Source organism: Myotis lucifugus, unplaced genomic scaffold, assembly GCF_000147115.1.
Source record: "Myotis lucifugus unplaced genomic scaffold, Myoluc2.0 scaffold_325, whole genome shotgun sequence".
Classification (NCBI taxonomy): Eukaryota; Metazoa; Chordata; class Mammalia; order Chiroptera; family Vespertilionidae; genus Myotis; species Myotis lucifugus.
Genome location: NW_005871373.1, coordinates 380,387 through 398,380, shown reverse-complemented (window position 1 = coordinate 398,380; position 17,994 = coordinate 380,387). Strand labels below are relative to the sequence as shown.

Below are 17,994 nucleotides of genomic sequence, written 5' to 3'. Positions count from 1 at the left end.
ACTCCAATCATGCCCACTTGCTATCAGAAACAACAGAAATAATTGCCCAAGACTGCACAGCCAGGAAATGGCAGGATTCAAAATCTATTCATCTTTCCCACCCTTGTGTTGAACAAGATAATACTGGGAAAGGCTTAGCCCAACCTGGCATAGATGGGGCAATCACTGGTTAAAGGATAGATTGATTTCTCCTCTTCCAATCACCCCCTCGCCATGGAAAGGACCTAGTGCCCAGGTGGAAATAAAAGTTACTGGAAACCCAAGTCCTGTGGCCAGTAATTGGGTCACAAATGAGCACCCTCTTGTCCCTACTTTTTTAAAAAATACATCATATCCACTTGGAATTTGGGTGGAGGACACCTGAAGGCCTGGCCCAGGTGCACTGGGGCCATTAGAACAGACCAAGGTAGACATGCAGAACAGAGTTAGAGTGGGGGGAGAGGGCAGGCATAGCTAAGGCTCAGGACTTCCCCAGCTGCCCAGAATAAGTTCGAGCCCGCAGAGATTCAGCTCTTTACCTTGGCAGCACTTTCAGAATTGTTGTCCGTTATCTTTCTGCCCTACAGCAAGCACCATCATGTTCTGAGTTCTTAGTGTCCTGCACTAAGCATGACTAGGGTAGACATCCAGGATATGGCAAGTCTGGCTAAGCCCCATGAGCTCTTCAGGTCTGACTCGGGCACCTCCTTGAGAAGTCTTCTTCCCTGATACACTGTTGTTTCTATGCCATCCACCATGAATCCCCACAGCTCTGAATTTCAGACTTAAAAATATTTGCTGAGCCTGGCCAGGGTGGCTCAGTTGGCTGAGCATGGTCCTGTGGGTTCACCAATCCCTTGTCAGGGCACATATGCCTTTCTGACCTTCCCTTTAGGTGCTCCTCCTCTCCATGGTCACTGCACCTAGGTGGACCTCTCAGCCCCTAGACCAAATGGTTCCTGGACCAAAGGAACCAATCCTGATCCATCTCACTGTGGCATCACCTAGCAGTGCTTGGCATCAGACTAAGCATAGGCAACATCTGTAGAAGGCTTCATGGTTAAGAGGTGTACCTCTGGAGTAGATAGATCCTGGTTGGGATCCCAGCTCTGCCACTTGAGAGCTCACTTTGAGACCTTGAGTAAACTGCTCTCAATTAGTTTGTAGGTCAGAAAAATGGCTGGCTGAGAAGTCCAGAAACGAGGTTTGAAATACCTGGTTGTCAGGATAGCCATTATACACTCAACCCAGGGGGAGGAGCAGAACAAGCCTTTTAATAAAAGGTATCTGGCACCTGAGCTCTGTAAGGAGGAGGCGAAGTTACAGTGGGTTTGTTCTTCTCTGCCCCAATCCAATGTCCTCTACCCACAAGTCACCTAGAAAACAGCCTAAAACAAGAATGAAGTACTAATACTTTATCTGGATGGTGTAAACCCAAGGCACTGAGAGGGAGAAAAGCAAGCGGGAGAGAAGGGAAGCAAGGCAAGGCGCTAGCAGGTGGGTCCTGCTTCAAGACAAGCCTTGAAGCACAGCGGGTATACTCACTGGCTGTACTGTTCGGAGAAACAGTGTCTTGCAGCAATTTGGGGAAGGGAGGAAAGAAGAGGGAATTTATCTGCCTTGGTCTCTCCCAACTCCCATTAGTCAAATGTTACCCAAGAGGATGAACTCCCCCAGGCTTCTGTGTTGCTAGTGGCTACTTGAAATGCCAGATCCCACGCCCTGTGGTGGGACATTCCATCCAAGTCTGGAAGTGGTGGGAGGAGACAAACTCTGGGCATGTGTCTGGTGAGTTCTGGACAGAATCTGAGTCAAGACATAAGATGTGTCCCAAATGGCCCACTGGTATTTTGTTCACTTCCTAGAAGACCTTGGCCAAGGTCTCATGGCTAGTCAGCGGCATATTCAGGATTTGAACATAGACTGGCTCTGGAAACTGTGGAAGACCAAGATAAGAATCTTGGATTTTTTTTATAGCAGGCAAAGGAGAGTCAGTGAAGAGTTTTAAGTTGGGGAGTGACATAAAGAGCTTTTTAATAAAGCTCCCAATCTCTACTTTGCTTCATCTTTCCATGTAGCTAAACTCAGCAACAGTAGGTAGCCCCAAAGAGGTAAGGACATCCAAGACAGTTTTTGAAGAGTCCCTGATGGGGTCCAGCTCATATGGGCTTCACTCAACACTGCCTCACAATCTTTCTCGGTCTACAAATAAGCCTATACCTACTAAAGAGACTAGCTGGTCAGAGGCAAGCAGGATCTGAGTGGAGAAGCCAAAATGAAAGGAAGAGGAAGTTGACCTAAAGACCAGGAGCAGGAGGACCAGCTCTCTCTTCATCGTTGGCCTGTGGATTGGGGGATCTTGGGACCCACAGATGAGTCCTTTGGTGTTGCCTGAGATGGTCAGATCTCATGAACTCTCGGCCACACTGATCACATCTATGTGGTCGGTATCTGGTGTGTATCCGCATATGTTGTCCAAGCTCATCAGAACGGAAGAAAGACCACGTACAACCTTCCCATTCACATTTATAGGGCCTCTCACCTCTGTGTTTGCATTGGTGACTCAGGAGGTGGGAGCGCTTGGTGTAAGCTTTCCCGCCGTTCTCATACTGGCAGCAGTAAGGCCTTGCAATCTGGGATCTGCTCCTGTAAGCCCTTTCTGGGGCCCCGCAATTCTGCTCTCCTCTTTGTGGCGCAGGTATAGGCTGCTTGGGTAGGAAGGGGTCTTCCTGGGAGGCTGACTGGCTAACATAAGAGTCCTGGGATTCTAAAGTCAGCAATGATGGGGAGCCATCTGGGGGCATTCCACAGTTGTGGAGATCTCTAGGGGGTAACATCTGAGCCAAAGAGGGGAACCCAGCCTGGCCCCCAGCAGAAGGCACAGTGGCAGGCGATAACATTTCAGGTGTTAAGGAGTCTCTATTAGAAGGTACTGTAGGGTGGCCAGAATAATGCATTGTTGGTGTCCTAATGTGGGACATTGTGACTGGTGGCCCATTGGGGGGCATGCTCAGATTCCCACTGAAGTTCATGGCCATCCCTGGAACATTGGGCTCTCCAAAGGACATCATCTGGAACCTGTTGAAAATCATCATTCCTGGTTGAGAGGGAGACATTCTCTGACAGTAAATCATTTGGGAAGGAGGGAGAGTCACTTGGAGGCAATAATTCACACTACGCTCAGGCAGCAACACACTGGACTATGGCCCCATTTCATCAGCATTCTGCCTGGGCTCCTGAGTAGAAACCAAGGGCATCCTCTCCAGCTGTGGACTCTGAAGGAGGTGTTGAATGCCTGATGAGTCACGGTTCCAAGAGGTGCTGCACTCCACTGCTTTCGGGTGATGGAGACCTGTTCAAGACGCACATCGACTTCTCAGTATCCCCTGCCAGGTGGTGCGGAGCTGCCGGCCACGGGTTCGCTCGCTCCATCTCCGCCTGGGATCCACGCACCGCCGGGCTGTGTGCGAGTCCTGACCACGTCGGGGCTGAGCTGCGCTGCTCGGCGTCGCAGGTCCCGTGTCGCACACCTTCACGCCACAATCGCAGTGCTCCATTTCTCCTGTTTTAGTCTTTTGGAAGTTTTAGGAATTTCTCTTTATCCTTGGAGTTTTAAAAAAATGTTTTAACCTTATATACATAAGGTTGCAATGGTGATCTCTTTCACCTTTAAAAAAATTGAGGTATAACTGACATGTAACATTATATTAGTTTAAGTTATACAACATAATTATTTGATACTAGTAGCCCGGTGCACAAAATTCATGCACATTAAAAGGGAATTAATTGCCCTAACCTGTTTGGCTCAGTGGATAGAGCATCGGCCTGCAGACTCAAGGGTCCCAGGTTCGATTCTGGTCAAGGGCACGTACCTTGGTTGCAGGCACATCCCCAGTGGGGAGTGTGCAGGAGGCAGCTGATCGATGTTTCTCTCTCATCGATGTTTCTAACTCTCTATCCCTCTCCCTTCCTCTCTGTAAAAAATCAACAAAATATATATTTTTTAAAAAGGGAATTAATTAGCAGAGATATTTTAATATTGCTATTTGCCCTTTCTCTATAATAGAAGTGTGAGAGATGAAAGGAAATTAGTAAAATGTATATGAAAATCATATATAAATTTATTAATAAATAAACAGTAACAAAAGGATATAACAACAACTGAGGCATGATATAAAAATGACAAAAAATGATATGTAAACAACAAAAACATGATATGAAAACAACAAAAACATGATATACAAACAACAGTGATGCAAACAATGACACTTTCAGAGTGCTTGACTAATTTCCCTTGTGATTAAGTACTTAGAACTTTAACTGTAACATCACATGCTCTTCAAACTCGAGAGAAAGCAACATATAACTGACCATATGCAAAAATGGGTTCAGGTAGGAATATGCCTACTCTGTCTAGAGTTTGTCCTTGTGATTTATTAATAGTCATCACAAATGCTGGCATCACAGGAAACCGTCGTCGAATCAATTTAAATGGGAGGCCAGTGTTAGATGGGGAAAAATTAATTCTTGGAATCAGAACAGCCTCTTCCTCTGCAGATCCTGTTAATACTTCAGCTTCGATAATGTTAGGTTGTAATCTTTTGATAATAAATCTGGTACCATTACAAAGACCCCATTTACTATTGAGATTTCTCAATAGCATGATGATTGCACCCACTTTCAATTTTAATTTATGACACGGCATTCCCACAGGAGTAATATTATTAAGAAATTCGATGGGAAAATTTTCCTTTTCAGCATTATCTGTGGAATCAATGAAATCATCACTCAAATATGTGTGAAAATCTCCATCGAGTATATCCAAATTTTCTTCATTTAATTTTTGAACATGCTCATTTTTTGGACAAAGAATTGCATGTTTAGATATATGTTTAATATTATCTATAGCAGTGGTTCTCAACCTTGGCTGCACATTAGAATCACCTGGGAATCTTTTTAGAATCCTGATTTCTGAGCCTCATCCTCCAGAAATTGTTTCTTTGTTATGGGGTGGGGCCACAACATTAGTAACAAAGAAACAGAATTAAAACTTTATTGTGGGGAGCCTCTACAGTGTTTTGGATAGGTTCAAGCCTTGGACTGATGAGAGGGCACAGTCCTCTCATTGCCACGTGCAAGTCCCAGCTTGGAGGGCAGGGCCCTCCCAGCACAATTATAGCCAACAGCTGTAGTCATAAGCTTGACCCTATGGTCCGAACACGTGGCCCCATGTGCCTGAGTGATGTAGGCTTGATAGAGTTCAGGTGCATGTAGTTGAGTAGGATTGAAACCCAGGAGAATGTTGTAAACATCTTGGTCATGCCCTTACTTTGCCTTGTAGCATCTGCTATAAAATAAAGGCATGGCTGTGGGCGTGGTTGCTGTCTCTCAGAGAAGCAGCGTCCCACCGAGACCCGGCTTTCATTCTCTTGTCTGTCTTTTCTAAGCCTTTCAGCCGCCCCCACTCAGGTTCACCCCTGGCCATGCTGGCGCTCAGCACACTTTAGAAAGATCTGCCTCCATGCTCCAAGGGCGGGTTCCTGCCTCAAACCCCGCCCTTGCCAGAAACAACTCCAGGAAACAGCTTGGGGGAGGGCACAGCTGTTGCCAAGACAACCCCTGTAGGACTGACTTCCTTCTGGTTGGTCGCAGCTGTTCTTCTGGATGTGATGAACACCACCCATGGTTTTTATATAAGTAGATCTGTATACATTGCAAAATTGATCACCACAAAAAGTCTAGTTAAAATCCTTACATAGTTACAAACTTTTTTCTTGTGATTAATTCTTTTAAGATTTATTCTCTTAGCAACTTTCATATATGAAATATCGATACTAACTATAGTCACTATACTATACTGTACATTACACCCTCATGACTTCTTTATTTCATGACTGAAAGTTTGTACCTTTTGAATTCCTCCTAACACCCCCCCCCCGCCCCCGCCCATCACATCAGGCAATCACCAACCTGTTTTCTATATCTATGAGCCTGTTTTTATGTTTTGTTTTATTTTTTAGATTCTACATGTAAGTAAGACCATATGGTATTAGCTTTTTTTTAAATGTATGACTTATTTCACTTAGCATAATGTCCTTGAGGTATGTTCATGTTTTTGCAATTGGTAAGATTTCATTCTTTTTCATGGTTAAACTAGAGGCCCGATGCACGAAATTCGTGCAAGGGGCTCAGCCCTCACAGCCACCGCAGTTTGCCTCGGCCCTCGCAGCCCCACCTTCATCTGGAAGGTCGTCCAAAAGGACATCCAGAAGGACATCCAGAAGGTCGTTTGGCTATCTGGTCTAATTAGCATATTATGCTTTTATTATTATAGATAATATTGTTTTATCCTTTAGCACAATATTGAGAAAAAGTATATATACCTTTAGAACTCCTGTAGGAAAAATGTTTAATTCTCTGTATTTCATGTCTTGTAATGTTTATTTCATGACTAATCATTGCCATTAGTTTATTCTTTAGCATTATAATGAAAAAATTCTTGGATTGATCTTACACTTTCAGCTGATTCTAGTCTTCTATTTAACCTAATTATTTGTTTTTATTTCATAAATCATTGATAGGTATTAAAGTTAGGATTCAAATCTGGAGTCTGTGCTACTACACTGCTAGTAAAAGATATAAAGACCTTGTTCTTTAACCCAGTTAGAATTTTTGTCCTTTAATAAGGAAATTTTAACCCATCTACATTTATTGGGATAATTGATATGTACTTTTATCATTTTAAGGACATGAAAACTATTAACATTTCTCTGAGGTTATCACTTATAAAGTATTTTTTTCCTTTTCTCTATTAAGACTATGTACTTAAAAGTTTTTTGTTTCAGTTTGATTATTTTGATGCCTTCCTTTCTCACTATTGTTTTCCATACATACTAGGCTAATCTTGGCTTTCTGTGTTGTGTTTGACATTCTTCTTCAACTGTCATTGAATGTTTTGATTAGTCAGCTTATTCAGATCATGGAGAAGTATTAGGATTTGGGATTAGGTTCATGTGGGGAGCTTGTCTTCTAGGTCTCCCTCCCTCCTGGAGCCCCATTACCTAATCTATGGACCTTCTGTGCCAAATTTCTGACTTAGGAGAAGTATTCGTGTAGTTTAAAAATGAATACTAAGTCGGCTCTTTCCACCCCTTTCTTCTGGCCTCTAATGTCCCTGTAAAGGTCTGGAAGAACTTCAGAGTCAACTTGTATCTTTCTTTAACCCCAACAGATTGAATATTTCTTATTTGAAAGTAGTTGTAAGGTTTTAACCTGGGAACACATGCTGCTGTCACCATTGGATATGGACAGCAAAAAAAGAGGAAGGAAAGAATTACTCCACATATAGTTATTTAACTAATTGCTCTGAAAATTTCTTGAAAGTCCAGGCCTATTTTTTGCAGTTATTTATGCTGAATGTGGGGAAATTTTAGAATTGCTTTTGTGGTCCTGAATTTTAAACAGGACTTTTCATGTTGCTGTTTTCCCACCAATGCAGTCCTATTCAATCTTTGTCTTCCAGAAGTTTCTAAAATTTTGAACCAAGGAAATTTCTTTCCTGCGTTTTTTGTATTGTTGTTATGCTTTAGTTAATCCTTAATAGAGAGAGGAATAAAATATCTTCAGTTCTTAAGTTAGTTCACTTGATTCAGTACCCTCTACTTCATTTCAAAAATATATTCCTTGTCTCTAAAACAAAGTAAGTAGGGAAAGGGGAAGAGGTACATTTGTGTGTAACTTCATTCCTCATAGCCACTCCCAACAGGCTTAACTGAGGGAACTTTATCACCAGTCTCATAGTCCACATCCACTGGAGACTATCATGCTTGGTCATACCAGGCCACTACCTTTTCTAATTTCTCGATGCACTCTCTATTTTAGTTTCACCTTTCACTTGCACTCCAACCCCAAACCCTTCACTTAATTTAAATGTTAGATTTGTCTACTAGTCTACTTTCTTCTATAAAGAAAACTATCTAAGACACTAGTTTACATTAAAATGTTAGGAATTCTGGGTTTGAACAAGCCAGTTGTAAAAAACACTTTGGGAGTGATGGTAGTGGAGTAACTCAATGCTGCACAGACATGCTCCCAGGATCAAACTAGATTACAACTAAAATACAAACAAACAAACAAAACTATCCTGAATAATCAACTGAAGACTAGCTGGAGAGAACCACAATATCCAAGGACGGAAAGTGAAGACCACATAGAGACTGGTAGAAAGAGCAGAGTGGTGAAAGGGCTGTCCAGGCACTCACAGACAGCAGCTGAAGTTCTGGAGAGATATCTCAGCTGTGGGGGGTTGCCACTGAAAACTCTGAGCTCTAAACCCCAAGCAGGGCCCCCAGCAGAGAACACCAGAACTGAGAAGGTGCCCATATACCATCTGGCTGTGACAAGCAGCAGGGTTGCTGTCTGCCGAGGAGAGATGGCTGGAAATGCAGGCACTCACTTAAAGGGCCAATGCACAATATTTCGTGCAGCCACTCACCTTGGGCTCCAGCAGAGGGAGGGCAGAGAGGACTGGAGCTGTGTGAGCAGAAGTCATGATTGGGGGCTCTGAGGTTAGAGCTTGGAGAGCAGAAACCCTGCTTTTCTGTGCTGAATCATTCCTTTACACTGTGGAGGTCATCTTTCTTAGGCAGACATTTGCTATCCATGTGGTTTTGCCTGGGAGAAGACAGTTACCCCACCCTATTGGAAAACCACTTGCCCCATTCTGTGGAGTTTCTGAGGCCCACTAAGAGATTGAGAAGAACAATTAGCCTCCAGGCAGAAGAAATTGTCCCATCCTGTTGGGAAAACCTCTTGCCCCACCTGTGGCTTAGGCTACTCAAGACTGAATCCAATTAGTCTGCAAGCAGAGGTAGGTCTTTGAAGGCTTTGACACTTTACCTGATCTAATTAGTCATAACTATTTACCTAATTAGATCAGGTAAAGTATTAACTAGAGGTTGGGAGGCATAGCAGATCAACCTAATACATAAGTCATGAACCCAAATAAGCAGCCAAAATAGGAAGACAAAAACCAACCCCAAAATGAAAGTATAAGAGAATTCTCCAGAAGAAGAGCTAAATGAAATGAGATAAGACATTTATCAGACATAAAGTTCAGAATAATGATGGCAAAGATACTCAACAACAAGAGAATAGATATAGTAACTATAAAGAATGACATAGGACTAATAAAGAACACAATGGAAGGAATACACAACAGATTAGGGGAAGCCAAGGATTAGATTAATGAATTAGAATGTAAGGCAGAAAAAAATCACACAATCAGAGAACCAAAAAAACAAACAATTAAAAAACACAAGGAGAGCTTAAGGGAGCTGTGGTACAACATAAAATATGACAATATTTGCATAATAGGAGTGCCAGAGAAGAAGAAAGTAAGCAAGTAATGGAGAATATGTTGGAAAAAATAATGGCAAAAAACTTCCCTAACCTGCTGAAGCAGAAAGTCACACAAGAACAGGAGGCACAGAGAGTCCCAAGCAAGATTCAAACAGACCCATGCCAAGACACATCATAATTAAAATGCCAAATATTAAAAACAAAGAGACAATCTTAAAGGATGCAAGAGAAAAGCAATTTGCTACCTGTAAAGGAGCTCCCATAAGGCTGTCAGCTGATTTCTCATCAGAAACCAGGCCAGAAGGGAATGGCATGAGGTACTCAAAGTAATGAAAAGCAGGATCTGAAACCAAGCCTACTCTATCCAGCAAGGCTATCTTTCAAAATAGTTAATGAAATAAAGAGCTCCCCTGTAAAAAAGACAACAGGGGTTTATCACCACCAAACCAGTTAACAGGACTGCTAATGGTAATGCTGTAATGAGAAGAAGAAAGAGAGAGAGAAATCTAGGCATACAGAATTAAAATGGTAATAAATAAGTACCTAAAAATCATAACCTTAAATGGAAATGGATTAAATGCGTCAATCAAAAGACTTAGGGTAGCTGAATGAATAAAAAAACATGACCCAGGAGAAGCCAAGATGGCGGCATAGGTAAACACCGGAAATTGCTGCCTCGCACAACCACTTCAAAAATACAACTAAAAGACAAAAAGGACATCATCCAGAACCACAGGAAGGCTGGCTGAGTGGAAATTCTACAACTAGAAGGAAAGAGAAAAGCACACTGAGACTCAGAGGAGGTGCGGAAGTAAAGTGCAGAGGTACGGAGGTGCACGCGGAAAGGGCTGGCAACTGAGGACGCGGCGCACGTGGAAAGGGCTGGCAGCTGAGGATGAGGTTGTCTTTTTCAATCGGGAGGGAGTCTCAAACTCCCGATTGCTCTGAACTCCAGTTCTGGGCGAGTCTCTGGGGACCCAGACTCATATGGGAGAAACTGGACTGTCTGGCATCTGTCGGAACTCAAGGGCGGCTTTCTCTCAGAGGTGCTTGCAGCGATTACCGGGACACTCAGAAGCGGGGCCTCTTAGGGCAGGACTGAGGAGCAGCCATAGCTGCTTGCCCCGCCCTGTTGATACCCTGAGACCCCACCCCACCCAAGCTGTGCGTAGAGGCTTTTGCATATGAAAGGCCTGGCCCTATGCAATCTGAAAATTACCTAACAAACTGCAGCTGGGTCAGAGAAACCCAGAACATCCAAAAGAAGGCCCAAGGCCCCACAGCAGCTTGCATTGCTTCACAGTTGGGCTCCTGCTGGGTAGCCTCAGGCAGAGGCTAAATTAGCACCTCCTTAGAGATCCAAGAGCCAGTGTACCCAGAGTGGGACCATCCAGATTATAACTCCTCAGATCCATAAGGGACACACTCAGGGGGCAGACTCAGTGAGCACCAAAGCCCCACTGAAGCAAGTCTTGCCCCAGAAGGGTGTCTCCAGCACAGAAGTTCTCCCACTGCAGACACAGCTGATTCTCACAGCCAATTGGCCTGAAGGTCAATTCCTCCCAGTGATACCTACAACAATCAAGGCTTAACTACAACAAGACTGTGCACAAAGCCCACAAAGGGGTGCACCAAGAGTGTCCACCTCCGGTAATTGGGGAGGCTGAGCCACTGGGCCCTATAGGACACCTAGCACACAAAGCCACTCTATCAACACAGGGAAGCATAAAAAATGCGGAGACAAAGAAACAGGTCACAAATGACAGAAATGGAGGAAAGCAAACTACTGGATATAGAGTTCAAAACCACAGTTATAAGGTTTTTCAAGAATTTCCTAGAAACCGCCGATAAACTTAGTGAGACCCTCAAGAAATCTAGTGAGACCCTCGAGGTTATGAAAAAGGACCAACTAGAAATTAAGCATACACTGACTGAAATAAAGAATATTATACAGAGTTCCAACAGCAGACTAGAGGATTGCAAGAATCAAGTCAAAGATTTGAAATATGAAGAAGCAAAAAACACCCAACTGGAAAAGAAAAAAGAATCCTAAAATATGAAGATAGTGTAAGGAGCCTCTGGGACAACTTCAAGCGTACCAACATCCAAATTATAGGGGTGCCAGAAGAAGAGACATTGAAAACCTATTTGAAGAAATAATGACAGAAAACTTCCCCTACCTGGTGAAAGAAATAGACTTACAAGTCCAGGAAGTGCAGAGAACCCCAAACAAAAGGAATCCAAGGAGGACCACACCAAGACACATCATAATTAAAATGCCAAGAGCAAAAGACAAAGAGAGAATCTTAAAAGCAGCAAGAGAAAAACAGTCAGTTACTTACAAGGAAGTACCCATATGATTGTCAGCTGATTTCTCAACAGAAACTATGCAGGCAAGAAGGGAGTGGCAAGAAATATTCAAAGTGATGAATGCCAAGAACCTATAACCAAGATTACTCTACCCAGCAAAGCTATCAGTCAGAATTGAAGGTCAGATAAAGAGCTTCACAGATAAGAAAAAGCTAAAGGAGTTCATCACCACCAAACCAGTATTATATGAAATGCTGAAAGGTATCCTTTAAGAAGAGGAAGAAGAAGAAAAAGGTAAAGATAAAAATTATGAACAACAAATACACATCTATCAACAAGTGAATCTAAAAATCAAGTGAATAAATAATCTGATGAACAGAGTAAACTGGTGAATATAATAGAATCAGGGGCATAGAAAGGGAGTGAACTAACTATTCTCGGGGGGGGGGGTGTGGGGGGTGCGGGAAGAGACTAGACAAAAATCGTACACCTATGGATGATGACAGTGGGGGGGCGGGTAAGGGCAGAGGGTGGGGTGGGAACTGGGTGAAGGGGAGCTATGGGGGGAAAAAGAGGAACAACTGTAATAATCTGAACAATAAAGATTTAATTTTAAAAAAAAAGGAAGAGGAAGAAGAAAAAGGTAAAGATAAAAAATTATGAACAACAAAGTGACAACAAATACATATCTATCAACAAGTGAATCTAAAAATCAAATGAATAAAAAATCTGATGAACAGAATAAACTGGTGAATGTAATAGAATTAAGGGCATGGAAAGGGAGCAGACTGACAATTCTCGGGGGGGAAGGAAGTTTGGGGGGGTGCGGGAAGAGATTGGACAAAGATCTTACACCTGTGGATGAGGACAGTGGGGTGGCGAGGGCCTGGGGTGGGGTGGTAACTGGGTGGAGGGGAGCTATGGGGGGGAAAAAGAGGAACATCTGAACAATAACGATTTTAAAAAATAATAATAAAAAAAATTTAAAAAAAAAACACACAAAAAACAAAACATGACCCAACTATATGCTGTCTACAAAAGACCCACCTCAGAACAAAAGACTCACACAAGATGAGAATGAAGGGATGAAAAAAACATTTCCATACAGATGGAATAAAAAAACAAAGCTGGTGTAACAATACTCATTAGTGACAAAATAGACTTCAAAATGAAGGCCATCACAACAAAAGTCACTACATAATGCTAAAGGGATCAATCCAACAAGAGGATATATTCCTGGTAAAATTATAGCATACAATATAGGATCACCCAGATATATAAAAATACTTCTAAAGGACTTTAAAGGAGAGATCATTAACAATCATGTATAATAAAAGCCCAGCGACTGAAACGGTGGATCGACCAGAATGACCAGAGACCAGAACACCATGGTGCTTTGCCCTGGCTGGCCCCACCCCCCAGGGAGCAGTTAGGGACAATCAGGCAGGCAGGTGAGTGTTTAGAGGCGATGAAGCAGGCAGGCAGAGGTGGTTAGGGGCAATCAGGCAAGCAGGAGAGCGGTTAGGAGCCAGTGGTCCCGGATTGCGGGAGGGATGTGCAACTGCCAGTTTAGGCCCAATCCACAGGGATCCCTGTGGGATCGGGCCTAAACCAGCTTTCTGACTTCCCCAGAAAGGTCCTGGATTGCGAGAGGGTACAGGCCGGGCTGAGGAATGCCCCCCCAGCCCCCCGTGCACAAATTTCATGCACCGGGCCTCTAGTCTCATATAATAAAAGCCTAATATGCTAAGTGTCTGGTCATCTGGTCGTCCATTTAACCAATTAAAGCATAATATGCTAATGATATGCTAAGGCCGCTCATCTGCTTGCTATGACATGCACTGACCACCAGGGGTCAGATAGTCGACTGGTTGACAAGTCGCTATGATGTGCACTGACCACCAGGGGTTAGATCAGCCGTGGGCAAACTACGGCCCACGGGATGGATCCGGCCCGTTTGAAATGAATAAAACTAAAAAAAAAAAAGACCGTACCCTTTTATGTAATGATGTTTACTTTGAATTTATATTAGTTCACACAAACACTCCATCCATGCTTTTGTTCCGGCCCTCCGGTCCAGTTTAAGAACCCACTGTGGCCCTTGAGTCAAAAAGTTTGCCCACCCCTGGGCTAGATGCTCCAACCGGTAGGTTAGCTTGCTGCTGGGGTATGGCCAATTGGGACTGAGAGAGATGGGTCGGACATGCCCTGGAGCCCTCCCGTGGTTCCTTCCCAGCTGGCCAACCTCCTGTGTCCCTCCCTGGCCCCAATCATGCACCAATGGGGTCCCTAGGCCTGGCCTGTGCCCTCTTGCAATCTGTGACCCCTTGGGAGATGTCGGAGAGTTGGTTTTGGTCCAATCCCGCTCAACATAGGATCTGTCCCCTGGTGGTCAATGTGCTCCCACAGGAGGAGCGCCGCTCAGCCAGAAGCACTGCTCAGCCTCTGTGGCAGCATTAAGGATGTCCAAGGGCTCCCAGACTATGAGAGGGTGCAGGCCAGGCTGAGGCCTCCCCCTCCAAGTGCACAAATTTTGTGCACCAGCCTTCAAGTACAATCATATTAGGGGGTTTTAACACCATGCTGACTTCACTGGATAGATCTTCCAGACAAAAAATTAATAAGGAAAGAGTTTCTTTAAATGACATATTGGATCAAATGGATTTAATTGACATTTATAGAACATTTCACCCCAAAGCTTCAGAATATACCTTCTTCTCAAGTGAACATGAGTAATTCACAAAGATAAGCCACATTTTAGGGCACAAAACAAGTCTCTACAAGTTTAAGAAAATTGAAAGCATATCAAACATCTTCTCAGATCACAGTGGCCTGAAATTAGAAATCAACTACAGTAAAAACACTCAAAAACATGGAGGCTAAATAGCATGTTATTAAACAATGAATGGGTTACCAATGAGATCAAGAAAGAAGTAAAAACTACCTGGAAACAAATGAAAATGAACACACAACAACCCAAAATCTCTGGGACACAGCAAAAGCAGCCCTGAGGGAGAAATTCATCGCCCAAAAGGCCTACCTCAAGAAACATAAAAATCTCTAATAAACTACCTAACCCTATAACTAAAAGAATTAGAACAACAAGAAAAGCACAGAGTAAGTAGAAAGAAAAAATAATAAAGATTAGAGCATAGTGCTTGCTTCAGCAGCACATATACTAAAAATTGGAATGATACAGAGAAGATTAGCATGGCCCCTGCGCAAGGATGACATGCAAATTCGTGAAGCATTCCATATTTAAAAAAAAAAAAAGATTAGAGCATAAATAAATGACTGAGACTAAAAAAAAAAAAAATCAATGAAACCAAAAGCTGGTTCTTTGGAAAGTCAAACAAGATTGATGAACCGTTAGTCAGACTCATCAAGAAACAAAGAGAGCAGACCCAAATAAATAAAATAAGAGAGGAAAGAAGAGAGGTAACAACAGACATCACAGAAATATAAATGATTGTAAGAAAATATTATGAACAACTATATGCCAACAAAATAGACAAACTGGGTGAAATGGATAAATTCCTAGAAACATACAATCTCCCAAAACTGAATCAGGAAGAAGCAGAAAACCTGAATAGGCCAGTAACAACTGAGGAAATAGAAGCAGTAATCAAAAAGCTCTCAGCAAACAAAAGCCTTGGTCCAGATGGCTTCACAGGGGAGTTTTACCAAACATTCAAAGAAGAGCTAGCACCTATACTCCTCAAACTATTCCAAAAAATCCAAGAGGAAAGAACACTTCAACCTCTTTTTATAAGGCCAGCATTATCCTAATTCTAAAACCAGATAAAGACACTACCAAGAGAGAGAATTCCAGTCCAATATCCCTGATGAACGTAGGTGCTAAATTTCTCAACAAAATATTAGCAAATCAGATCCAGCAATATATTAAAAAGATCATACACCATGACCATGTGGGATTTATTCCAGGGATGCAAGGCCGGTACAATATGCACAAATCAATAAACATGATACATCACATTAAACATATTGAAAGACAAAAATCACATGACATATCAATAGACCCAGAAAAAGCATTCGACAAAATCCAACACCCATTTTTGATAAAAACTCCCAGCAAAGTGGCAATAGAGGGAACATATCTCAACATAATAAAAGCCATATGTGACAAACCTACAGCCAACATCATACTCAATGGGCAAAAACTAAAATCATTGCCCCTGAGAACAGGAACAAGACAGGAATGCCCTCTTTTACCACTCTTGTTCAACATAGTACTGGAAGTCCTAGCCACAGTGATCAGACAAGAATAAGAAATAAAAAGCATTCAAATTGAAAAGGAGGAAATAAAACTCTCATTATTCACAGATGACATGATATTGTACATAGAAAACCCTAAAGACTCCATCAAAAAACTACTAGATTTAATCAATGAATTTGGCATGTAGCAGAATACAAAATCAACACCCAAAAATCAATGGCTTTTTTATGTACCAATAATGAATTCTCAGAAAGAGAAACTAAAAAAGCAATTCCATTTACCATTGCAACAACAACAACAAAATAAGATACTTAGGAATAAACTTAACGAAGAAGGTAAAAAACTTGTATTTGGAAAACTACAGGACATTGAAAAAAGAGATAGAAAAAGATATAAACAAGTGGAAGAATATACCGTGTTCATGGATTGGTAGAATCAACATCATTAAAATGCCCATGCTACCCAAGGCAATCTACAGATTCAATGCAATCCCTATTAAAATACCAACAGCATATTTCACAGATCTAGAACAAATACTCCAAATTTATTTGGAACCAAAAAAGACCCTGAATGACTGCAACAATCTTAAGAAAGTAGAACAAAGCTGGAGGAATCACAATACCAGATATCAGGTTATACTACAAAGCCACCATAATCAAAACAGCCTGGTATTGGCACAAGAACAGGTATGTAGATCAATGGAACAGAACAGTGACCCCAGAAATTGACCCAAGCCATTACACTCAGTTAATATTTGACAAAGGAGGCAAGAACATAGAATGGAGTCAAGACAGTCTCTTCAATAAATGGTATTGGAAAAATTGGATAGATACATGCAAAAAAAAATTGAAACTAGAGTACCAACTTACACCATACACAAGAATAAACTCAAAATGGATAAAAGATTTAAATGTAAGTCGTGAAACCATAAAAATACTAGGAGAAACCATAGGCAGCAAAATCTCAGACATCTCTCATAGCAGTATGTTTATGGATACATCTCCTAGGACAAAGGAAACTAAGGAGAAAATAAACAAATGGGACTACATCAAAATAAAAAGCTTCTGCACAGCAAAAGAAACCACCAACAAAATGAAAAGTGAGTCCACTGTTTGGGAGAACATATTTGGCAATGATACATCTGATAAAGGATTAATATTTCAAAATATATAAGGAACTCAGACAACTTAAAAGGAAGACAAACAACCCAATTAAAAAATGGGCAAAGGTCCTATATAGACACTTCTCCAAAAAGGACATACAGATGACCAAGAGACATATGAAAAAATGCTCAAAGCACTGATCATCAGAGAGATGCAAATTAAAACAACAATGAGGTATCACCTGACACCTGTCAGAATGGCTATCATCAGCAAATCAACAAATGATTAGTGCTGGCGAGGCTGTGGAGAAAAGGGAACCCTGGTGCACTGCTGGTGGGAATGCAGACTGGTACAGCCACCGTGGAGAACAGTATGGAGTTTCCTCAAATAATTAAATATGGAATTGCTGTTTGACCCAGTGATCCCACTTCTAGGAATATATCCTAAGAATCCCAAAACACCAATCAGAAAGAATGTATGCACCTCTATTTTCATAGCAGCACAATTTACAATAGCTAAGATCTGGAAACAGCCAAGTGCCCATCAGTAGATGAGTGGATAAAGAAGCTGTGGTACATTTACACCACGGAATACCACAGAGCAGTAAAAATGAAGGATCTCTTACCCTTTGAGACAGCATGGAGGGACCTGAAGAGTATCATGCTAAGTGAAATAAGCCAGTCAGAGAAAGACAAGTATCACATGCTCATTTATATGTGGAATCTAATGAACAAAATAAACTGATGAACAAAATAGAAGACATAGAAGCATGGAACGGACAGCAGAATCCCAGAGAGCAGGCAGGGGATGGAGGGTGAGTGGGAAGCGTATGCATATATGCATATATATGGACACAGACCATAGTGTGGTTGAAGGCTTGGAATGGGGGAGGTCGGGTTAATGGGATCAGTGTGAGGAAAAAGGGGGACATATGTAATACTTTCAGCAATAAGGATTGTTTTAAAAAATGTTAGTAATTCAGTATATTTTCTCTACCAATAATAT

At 42.0% G+C, this 17,994-nt stretch overlaps 1 non-coding gene and 1 pseudogene across 1 annotated transcript; one reads left to right on the top strand and one right to left on the bottom strand.

Moving 5' to 3' along the window:
• Nucleotides 1–2,276: 2,276 nt before the first annotated feature.
• LOC102435468 lies at nucleotides 2,277–3,411 on the bottom strand (annotated as a pseudogene).
• An 11,392-nt stretch (nucleotides 3,412–14,803) lies between these two features.
• LOC111828295 lies at nucleotides 14,804–14,911 on the top strand. Its single transcript, XR_002832114.1, has one exon. It is a non-coding gene; the product is annotated as a U6 spliceosomal RNA (small nuclear RNA).
• Nucleotides 14,912–17,994: the final 3,083 nt, after the last annotated feature.